This window comes from Passer montanus, unplaced genomic scaffold (genome assembly GCF_014805655.1).
Source record: "Passer montanus isolate IOZ18808 unplaced genomic scaffold, ASM1480565v1 scaffold309, whole genome shotgun sequence".
Classification (NCBI taxonomy): domain Eukaryota; kingdom Metazoa; phylum Chordata; class Aves; order Passeriformes; family Passeridae; genus Passer; species Passer montanus.
Genome location: NW_024367808.1, coordinates 1 through 10,655, shown reverse-complemented (window position 1 = coordinate 10,655; position 10,655 = coordinate 1). Strand labels below are relative to the sequence as shown.

The 10,655-nt window shown below is 49.6% G+C and overlaps 2 pseudogenes; one reads left to right on the top strand and one right to left on the bottom strand.

Moving 5' to 3' along the window:
* Positions 1-1,723: 1,723 nt before the first annotated feature.
* On the bottom strand, positions 1,724-2,538 carry LOC120504871 (annotated as a pseudogene).
* Positions 2,539-7,564: 5,026 nt separating this feature from the next.
* On the top strand, positions 7,565-8,324 carry LOC120504870 (annotated as a pseudogene).
* Positions 8,325-10,655: the final 2,331 nt, after the last annotated feature.

Sequence of the window (10,655 nt, the reverse complement as noted above, 5' to 3'; positions counted from 1 at the left end):
AAAGAAGTCCATGGACAGAATTAACATACGCACACGTATTCAGACAAGTGATGAATATATATTAGTTTTCAGAATACAGCCTGGTCTGTTAGGTTCGAGGGCATGCTTAGAGGAGACATCCCCATGCATCCAGCTCTGTAATAAAATAATGTCAGCTTTCTGATGCAGGAAATTGGTTGGAGAGTTTATTTCCCGGTTTTGGGTGACAGTGGGGCTTTAAGCAGCTGGGTCTGGGATGGCAGCGGGTGGGACAAGATTGTTTAACCGAAAGCCTTTGATGACTCTGTGATCTGTGGGCTGTCCATGGCAGACCCTGTCTTCACCAAGGTCCATCTTCCTTTGTCTGTCTTGCTGTCCCCCTTGGGCATGGGTTTTGTCAAAGGCTTCTGTTGGGAAGGCATTGATGGACAGAGATTACATCTATCCATACATGGCAGAAATGTGAATTAACAGTGAAGCCCTACGTCTTCTGCACAAACTCAACCTTAAGTAATTTACTACTGTGCATCCTGAGTATGGCTGATTGGAATTCTAACTTCTGAAATATCTCAGCACTGCATCTTAGGACAGAGATGGGCACTGCATGAGCTGAGGGCCCCTGTGAGATTGAGATGTGTTCCTCATCTGCCTGTGCTGCTGTGTGCAGGCTGTGGACCCTAGACTGGGTAATGGAGGGGAGGAGAAGGTAGGGATGAAGTTGTGGGCTGTTTCCACACATTGCTGTTTCCCAGGTGTTGGGAGGAAAAGGTTGAAATGGAAAGACTTGGAGAGCAGGGTGATAGATTTGCACAAAGTGACCTGGTATGTGGGGAGGCTGAGAACATCCATGTGGGAAACTTCACATATTTACTGCTGATTATCCTGTCTCTCTTTTGAGAGATAATATAAAAGCTGTCAGAACTTTCAGAAGCATCTCTCACAGACAGTCTTGAGCCTCCTGCTGGGAGAGTGAGAGATGAAAAAGCTCTAAGGACATAAAAGCAGAGCATTGTGATAAACTGCATGTGCGTGAGGCCCCTTGAGATACTGGGAGAGGCAGTGACCCGCCAGGATTGGACTGACCCTAATGGTGCCACTGTTCCTCTCTTATATGTCTCTGCAGCCTGGCAGTGCCTTGGGAGCCTTGAGTTAATGAGGTAATGAAATAAATCTACTCTTTGTATTTCAGCTGTGGTTTGGTGACATGGACATATCAATTCACACACCAATGGACTCCTGTTATCCTTTGGAGCCTTGATGTTCCTGATGGCCATTGACTGTGCAGAACCCAGGTATGTTTTCCTCAGCTCCAAGGCAAAAAGGCACAAGGTAAAATAAACTGCAGGAACTCCCACCCTCAGCTTTTCCACCTTTTATCCCGAGCAGAGTAGAAGACTGTCTGTGGAAAGAAGGAGAGCTCGGAGGCCAAGGCTTAGTTCTGCAATGAATTTAATGAGTCAAAAGAAGAAAAAGAGGTAGCATAAAGAGAGCACCAGGAGCAGCCATTAAGATGCAGCGGAGCTTCTCTAGGGTGTAGATCAGACTGTCCTAATGAGGGAGGGAAGACAACATGCCTCCATTAGGCAGGCCTGGGGAGATATCGGGAGCAAAGGAAAGAAAGAGAAAAGTAAAACAATGGAACAATGCCATGAAGCTGTAAAGAAAATATCCCTAAGCACTATCTCCTGGCAGTGCCAGGTTCTAAGGGCTTGAAGATTCTTTCCCAAGCATGATGCCAGCAGATTTAGCAGGGACGGCATCTGCTGCCACCAAAGCAGTTGGTGATGCAGGAGATGTCAAAGCCCCCAGAGCTGATGGGCACTCCCTGAGAGCTGAGGATGCTGCCAACAGCAGCAGAGGTGGAGGATCCCACGGCGGTGTTCTGTGGGGAGGAGCTGAGGATGGCGCCGGGCAGGGTCACCAGCACAGCAGGCGGCTGAATGGCAACATGGGAGCTCTGGCACTGCGTGACACAGCACTCAGTGCAGCTGCTGGCCAGCGGGCAGGGGCCGCAGGGCTGGCAGCAAGGGTCGCAGGGCTTGCAGCAGGACATGGCTGGGGCTCACAGGTGCACCTGGCAAAAAGGGCAGGGACAAGCACAGAGTGAGAAGCAGCACTGCACCCAAACCCCCTGCAGCCAAGGCACCTCCTGGCCCCCACTGCACTGCCCAACTCAAAGCCCAGGGCCCCCTGCAGCCAAGGCACCTCCTGGCTCCCACTGCACTGCCCAGCTCAAAGCCCAGGAGTGTTCTCAGCCCAGTCCCATCCTCTCTGTGTCTGAACAAGACCTCCTCTCCCCTGCCCTCTCCCAGCACAAGCAGCTCTTAGGCCTTGGCTCCAACAGCCCCTCAATTCTGAGACCTTCAGCTAGGCAAGAGCTGCTCTTGAAGCAGCAGCAGGAGAAGAGGTTTCCCACTCACCTGATTCCTGAGGAGGAGGAGGTGAGAGAAGTGGATGAGAGAGCAGAGACTTGGTCTGCCTTTTATAGCAGTCCTGGCCTGCCTCAGGCCCAGAGGCTCCTTAGTGGAAGCCATAATTTTCTGACCAGCTCATGTCAAATGTGCACCATCCCAGTTAATGGGTAGGGGCTGTATCCTGGTTTCTTGAATTGCTGCATTTCCATTTCCTGGCTTCTGCCCTTTGCATTCCTCTTTGATGTCTTCTGGTAGGGCCAGGAGGAGAGGTCCAAGAATTTCCGGGATATAAAAACATCAGATTAGGCAGAACGCTGGAATCATGGTCTGGTGGCATTCCATGCAGGCCCATGTTGCATCTTGATTTCTCCTTACTGGGTCAGCCTACTTGGTCAACAGTCCATGCCCCTTTCTCCACCTCATTCCTGCTCTGCCCCTGTGTTGTGTTTTGCTTCTTTCCAGGATCCACAGCAAGAATGCTTCTCCCAGAAAAGTGCTTCCCTAACTGCCTAGTTCCCTTCTCAAGCTGCATGCTGGGATTTCTCACTACTGAGAAATATTCTTTACTGACAGTCCTTGGTTGTTATTACCCGCTGTGTAGGGTTGACCCTGGATGGATGTCCACTTCTCTACAGCCACTCTATCACACCACCTTCTGAAGTGGACAGGGAAGAAAAAATAAGGTGTAAAAAAACTTGAGGCTTGAGCTAAGGTAGTTCGCTGAAGTAACACTTTGGTAATACTTTGCTCTTAAAATTTTGCTTCACACTGTGATGGATCCTCTCCCTTTGTGTAATAGTTGGAAGACTTGGAAGCGGGGGCAGAAGGCTGAAGGAATGGACTCTGTGACTTTAAAGAGCCGAGTGTCTCCCACCACGTCTGGCTGAGTCAACTCCAGCCCAAAAGGGTCTCAGTGCTGCCCAACACTGAGCACATTTGTCACAGTGGTGATGCCTCTGTGTAAGCAGATTTCATTAGAAATTGTTTGGGTTGGGAGAAAGGGTAAAAGCAGAAGAATTAGGAGGATGATTGTATGTTTGCTGAAGTGACCTTGCAGCTGGGAATGCCCAGGCCTGGAGCATATCAGTGTGGGAAACACTAAAAAGCATGCCTAACACTGTTTTATCCTGTGTTTGGAGAAATAGAATCTTTCTGTGGAGACAATGCCAGTGTTTGGAGAGACTTGGCGGCCCTCTCACGGACATGGTTGAACTCCCTATTTTGGGAGAGAGAAGATCAAAGCTCAGAGATCACAAAAACCACAGGGAGATCACATCACTGGTGTTAAGAGGAGCCCTGCTAGCAAAGACTGAGCCAAAGGGGAAAAATATTCCCACTTGTGCATCTCCACCCAAGCATTCCCGTGGCCTGCTCCCTGGAGAGAGGAAAGTAAGTAAATTTGTTCTTTGCCTTTCCACCATGGCTTTTTGGTTGTTCCATTTACCTGACTGCATCAACTCAAAATCATGTTATGGAAGGGAACCTAAGCAACATTTTTTTTTCATTTGCAACACCCCACCCACCCCACAGAATATGGACAAGAATGGCGCCAACAAAATCAAGTGGCTCAAAATCCTCTGACACCTTGCCTTAACATTTCCAGGAACGAGAAGGAAGTTTTCTGGGCAACTGGTTCCAGCGTGTCATCACCCTCACTGTCAGGGTATCTGTGTCAGATCCAAGGTAACAAGAAAAATTCATAGCAGTGAGTCCCACTCTGCTTTTTCACTTTTCTCCTGAGGTGACTGGATGAGTTCTCAGAGATAAATGAGAAAAACGAGGCCAGCACTGGATTCAAAAATAACTTTATTGAGTGTAGAGAAGAAGGGATGGTGGTTCTCAATGACAGCATAAGGGGCAGCCACTAAGATGCAGTGGGGATGTTGGCCTGAGCAGCCTGCAATGATAGAAGGAGGAAAGGGGGGGGGGCAAACAGTCCCTCTAGGCTGGCAATGGGTGGTGGTGACAGAAAAGGAAGAGAAGAGGAGAAAGGAGAAGGAGGAACTAACAGTGAAAAAGTCTAAATTCCATGTTCCAACATTTTGTCTTCATTCCATCACCAAGTTCTAAGGCTTTGGAGGTTCTTGCCTGAGGACGTTGGTAGTAGCGTCAGAACACTCCTCAGAGGAACAAGGAGCAGGAACAAGGGGCCAAAAGGCCAATGTATTCTTGGAGAGGGTGGAGGAGAAAGGGGCTTCCAACTCACCTGGTTCCCAAGGAGAAGGAGGTAACAGAAGTGGTTGAGAGAGCCACCAGTTAGGCTGCCTTTTATCCTGGCTCCACAGTGCCTCGGGGTCCTCAGTTTGTGCTGCACAAGTGAGGGTATTCCTGCATGATCCCAAATGAATGGAAAGATCTCTGGGAATGGTATGGCATGACTTGGATTGGCCCTCCACAATGACACTGCATTTCCTGGCTTACCTCATTGCCATTCCCTCATGGACACTTCTTCTGAGTGCTGGTATGAGAGAATCAAGATTTCTTGGGGGTATGGATGTGTCAGACTGGGCTATAGACATGAACTAAGTGCTGAAGGGATCACAAGGAGGCAGATGATGCCAACATGGGGCAGTTTTTTCCCTTTTTTATATTCCTAATGACTGCAAGGGCCCCTCCTTTCCCAGCCCTCCAGTCTTTGGCTCATCAGCTTTGGCCTCCCTTGACTATGATCCTTGTTCTTGTCTTAAAATCTCTTTGGATTCCTTCTCTGCCTGCACCATCCCCGAGTCACCTGTTGCACTGCTGCCTGAACCACAGTGTGTGTGAGTATCTACATATCCATGTGCTTTTGCACTTGTGTGAACACACTCCTGAATAATCCAGTTCTACACTGGGAGTTTTCCGCACAGGGAAGAGCTCTTGTCTGCAACCACATGCTGGAGAATTCCATTTATGCATTGCTGCACTCTGAGTGATGTCTAGAGACAACAATATCCTGGATCAGAGCAAGAAAGTAGAAGTGTTGGTCAGTGCTTCCTACTCCAAATTTTGATTGCAGTCCAGAGCCTCAGGGGCCACCAAGGTGGTGCTGGTGCTCAGCTTGGGACAACTGGGGTTCCCTGGAGGCTCTGGGAGTCCTGGGGAATAATGGCTACTCATTAGTGATTGGCAGCCCAGTTTCAGTGCTTGCTCCTTTGTCTGTATCAGCAGGAGGTTTAGGAATTAGAGCAGGATGAACTGAATGCCAGGATCTTGATTCTTTGAGTCCCTGCTGAAGGGAAGATGGGGTGAGCACATTCAATCAAGGGAGTCTGGAGACAACTCTCTTCATTGCTGATACTCAGTAGAGTGGGGTTTGGCCTCTGTGGAACAGGAGTTGGAGTTTTCCATGACCACATCTTCTTCTTCTTCAGAGCACCTGTACTCCTGGAGGAACTGAAGGGCCATGCCTGGCCTCTGCTTCATGGGGAGAGTCACTTGGTCTCTGCATGGGATGGGGAAAGAAGGCCATTACCAGCACCTTTCTCTACTTCTTCAGAAAGGGGTCAGAGTCTTTTGCCTAAGGAAGTGTCTTTTGTGCTGTCTGTAAAGGTGAGCCAGCCTTCTCTCAGGAACGTGTAAATCCCCAAACTGACAGATTTCCATCCATTCCCATGTCAGACTGTAGAGAGATGCCTGGCTCAGAAAGTGTCCCACCATAGCTTCTGCTCTTTGGTAGTTTTCACCCAGCATTCTCTCCTTTTCCAAATCACCTCTGATTAAATATCTCCCTTATGGAGGGAATTGGATTTGTTTGGCCGGCCACTACTGTCTACCACTATCTTTAAGAGTTAGTGCAGACTATATCAATCTCTGCCACTACCTGGAAGGAGGTAGTTTGAAGATTGATGTTGGCTTCTTCCCCCAAGGAACCAAAGTTCTTGACTGTCCCTGTGCCACCCAGAACATCTATCCTACATCTCAGAGCTAGGCAATATCTGATCTCTCTGTACTCAGTACTCTGATGCCTCCTATTCCATCCCCACATTTGTTGTAAGGTCTTGGCCCCCACCTCACCAGACTGAGGCCCCCCTACTCACCAGCGGCAGCATTGGACTGAACAGGAAGAAACTGTGTCCCAGCCCAGTGGAAAAGTCTAGGAGATAAGGGCTGATGTTTATGTCTCAAACACAGAGAGCTGGATGCCCCTGGGGCCAGCCAAGGCTTATGGGTGTTGGGTCTGGCAGCGATGCAGTTCATGTTCCCCACAGCAGCCCTGGCAAGGCTGTGCTCTGCACTGGTTGTTACAAAGGTGCTGGTAACACTCCAGTCCTTTGGCTCCTGCTGAGCACTGCTCACACAGCACCAGCGCTGTCTCTCCAACATTCCTTTCCCCATCAGGAGCTGGGGGGTGGCAAGATCCTGGGACTGGACAAAACTCAAGACAGTTGACCCAAACTGACTAAAAGGGATATTCTGTGCCATATGACATGAGCTCAGACACAACATCTAAGGAAAGGAGACACAAGGGCTGGCACTTGTAATTTCCAATGTTTACCTTCAAGTAATACCACTACATGTGCTCAAGCCCTGCTTCCTGGGAAGTGGCCAGATAGAACTTTATGATTGGAAGTAGAGCATAAGAAGTATAGTTTTTTACAGTTTACTACTGCATGCACAACCTTTTGGTTTCGCCAAATGACATATCTTAATATTCAAGTTGATTTCCTACTTATTTTCCCACCCCTGTTCACCTCAGAAGAAAGAGCCAAAGAGAGGCTGCAGGACACTCTCTGTCCAACTAAGGTCAACCCAGCACAGCTGGAAATAACAACCAAGGATTGTTGGTAAGAACATGTGGAGAGAAAGACCAGCATGAGGCTGGAGAAGGGATCCTAGGGAGGTAGGGCAGCACTTTTCTGGGAGACATGTCCTTGCTGTGGCACCTACACAACACAGGGGAAGAACAGGAAAGAGAGGAGAAATGGGCATGGACTGTTGACCAATTAGGCTGACCCAGCAGTGAGCAATCAAGATGTAACATATGCCTGCATGGAATGCCACCAGACCATGACTCCAACGTTCTCCATACTCTGACGTGTTTATATCCCGGAAATTCTTGGACATCTCCTCCTGGGCCTAGAAGGAGTCTTCAGATAGGAATGCACAGGGCAGAAGCCAGGAAATAGAGGCTGCAGTGCAGGAAAGCAGGACACTGCCCCTACCATTAACTGGGATGGTGCACATTTGACATGAGCTGGTCAGAAAATTATGGCTTCCACTAAGGTGCCTGTGGGCCTGAGGCAGGGCAGGAGTGCTATAAAAGGCAGCCCAAGTCTCTGCTCTCTCATCCACTTCTCTCACCTCCTCCTCCTCAGGAATCAGGTGAGTGGGAAACCTCTTCTCCTGCTGCTGCTTCAAGAGCAGCTCTTGCCTAGCTGAAGGTCTCAGAATTGAGGGGCTGTTGGAGCCAAGGCCTAAGAGCTGCTTGTGCTGGGAGAGGGCAGGGGAGAGAAGGTCTTGTGCAGACAGAGAGAGGCTGGGACTGGGCTGAGGACGCTCCTGGGCTTTGAGCTGGGCAGTGCAATGTGGGCCAGGAGGTGCCTTGGCTGCAGGGTGTTTGGGTGCAGCGCTGCTTCTCATGAGCCCTCACTTTGTGCTTGTCCCTGCCCTTTTTGGCAGGTGCACTTGTGAGCCCCAGCCATGTCCTGCTGCAAGCCCTGCGACCCTTGCTGCCAGCCCTGCGGCCCCTGCCCGCTGGCCAGCAGCTGCACTGAGTGCTGTGTCAGGCAGTGCCAGAGCTCCCACGTGGTCATTCAGCCGCCTGCTGTGCTGGTGACCCTGCCCGGCGCCATCCTCAGCTCCTCCCCACAGAACACCGCCGTGGGATCCTCCACCTCTGCTGCTGTTGGCAGCATCCTCAGCTCTCAGGGAGTGCCCATCAGCTCTGGGGGCTTTGACCTCTCCTGCATCACCAACTGCTATGGCAGCAGTTGTTGTCGTCCCTGCTAAATCTGCTGGCAATGTCCTTAAGGAAGAATCTCCAAGACCTGAGAACATGGTGCTGGAATGAAAATTGAGTTTTTTGGAACACTATGTTTATGCTGTTAGCTTACAGTTTCTTTCCACCACTCTCTTCCCTTTCTCTCCCCTTCTTTTGTAGGCTGCACTTAATGCCAGCCTGGTGGGACCTGTTTGCCTCCATCCCTCCTTCTGCAGGCCAGACAGACAGACACTCTTATTGCATCTCAGTGCCTGCCCCTGCTGCCCCCTGTGAATTTCCACCTTTTCTTCCTTAGATTCAATAAAGTTGTTTTGCATCCAAGCATAGCCCTCCGTTTTGTTCTTCCTTCTGTGGGAACTTTTTCATTGAGCTCAGGCAAAAGTTGGAGGAAGATGGGGGTGGATGCTACAAAGTGGATTTTTCTTTGTGTCCTTTCCATTGGAGCTGACAAGCACATCCCTGGCTACTCCACAGAAATGACCATCAGGTAGACGATGGCAGGGAATGGAAAACATCAAGGCCTGGGGTAGCCCACAAGCTTCTCCCTTCCAACACCACCCTCACACTTAATGTTTGGCACAGCTTCAGTCAGGACAGATAGGGCTGAGGGGTTTCATGGCTTAGGACTGGTATTAGACATATAAAATAACTGATTTGGAACGGCTTTTCCGTGGGGTCCTTTGCTGGTTCATCCAGGACCCGCCAAACTTCCTCCAATGTCACAAAATGCAACCAAGAGGAGATTTTTTTTTACCATCCCCCCTCTAGATTGTCCACTACCATTTTCCAAATACTAGACCAAAAATATTACTATACTGATGCAAATACAAACACAAAACTATTTTGAATTGATCAAATCAAGTCAAATATCAAATTCCAGAATACCAAGTAACCCATGCCCAGCACCAGAAGATCACATATCTTACACAGGCAAGGTGGCCAAAGGAAGACCTTATTATTAAAGGGCATTTTACTTGCATCCCATATTGGTCCATGGGTCTGTGGTCTTCTCCAGGAAAGTCTAGGTGCTTGTCACAGATCCTTCAGATCCACAGGAAATCAGGTACGGTGTCCTGTCTGAGTGGCCAAAATTGATTCTCAAATCAGCCAGACAATTTTTAACTTAGTTTTGAGTAATAGAAAGTTTTAGTATTAGAATTACTTGCAAAAAGAAATTCTTCATTGCTGTGGGAGTCACTAGGGGATCCATGCTCTAACTGAGTGTACTTGGGGCATCCTTCCTCAAACACCTCGCACTGAGCATCAGGAAAAGTGGGCTTGTATCATACACACTGATTAAATATTCATTAGCTAACCCAAATCACTTGACTGTATATGATATAGCTGCCATACATATTGACTGTCCTTCTTTGCTTCGTTTGGGTCTGTCCTCAAGTCTGATGTCACTTTTAGGTAGCTGGCACTCAAGTGCAACTGTTGAGTAAGGCAAATATAATTGTTTAGCAGAACTTCTGCTTTCTCAGGTTTCCAGAGCTGAGCTCGCATCCTGCTTGCATTTCTGCATTACTTCTGTTTGCCTAAGTCACATCCTTAAGGTATTTCTCCAAGGCCATGCTGTTCTGGGAGACAGTTATTTTCAGAATGTAATGCTATTCTTTTCAATTGTCCTTTCAACCCCCCTACATCCACCACCCACACATAGTCAAACGCTTTTCCCCGAATGCCTCATTCTCTTAGACAGCACCATTTTCCCACAGCTCCTGGCTCAGAATGAAGGCCACTGTGGCCACAAAACTCCCGCAGGCCCACAGGGCGAACAGAACCCTGTCATCTCAAAGCCACCTTATTAGGCAGATAGACAGACACTGGGAAACAGCTGAGAGCCTCAAGGCGGCCTGGAGGTGGCATCAAAGGGATGGCCTGGGTTTGGGATTGTCCTTGAGAGATGTGGGTGCCAGGGCCCTCTCCACGTTCCTGCAGAGAAGGAACTGGGGGCTGAGTGTGTGTCAGTGGCTGGCGCTGCTGGGCAGGGAAGGCCCTACAGGGTGTGCAATGGCTGGCTGAGAGCTCAGCTCAGGCCCAGCTGTGCACACACACACAGCACCACTGACACCCTGCCAGCCTGCCCAGGAGTGCTCAGAGATGAGCCCAGATGCACAGAGAACAGCACACGGGCACAGGCACACGAGCCTCGCACACAAGTGCCCTGCCCTGTGCACAGCCATCCCCGTGCAGGCCAGAGGCTCTCAGGGGGTGTTGCCAGCAGGGCAGAAGCACAGGCATGTGCAGACACTCGCACACACTGAGGCACAGCCACACTGCCATGCACATTATTGTGGGGGAGCAGAAGGGGCAGAGGCCTGAGGAAGGGATGTGAC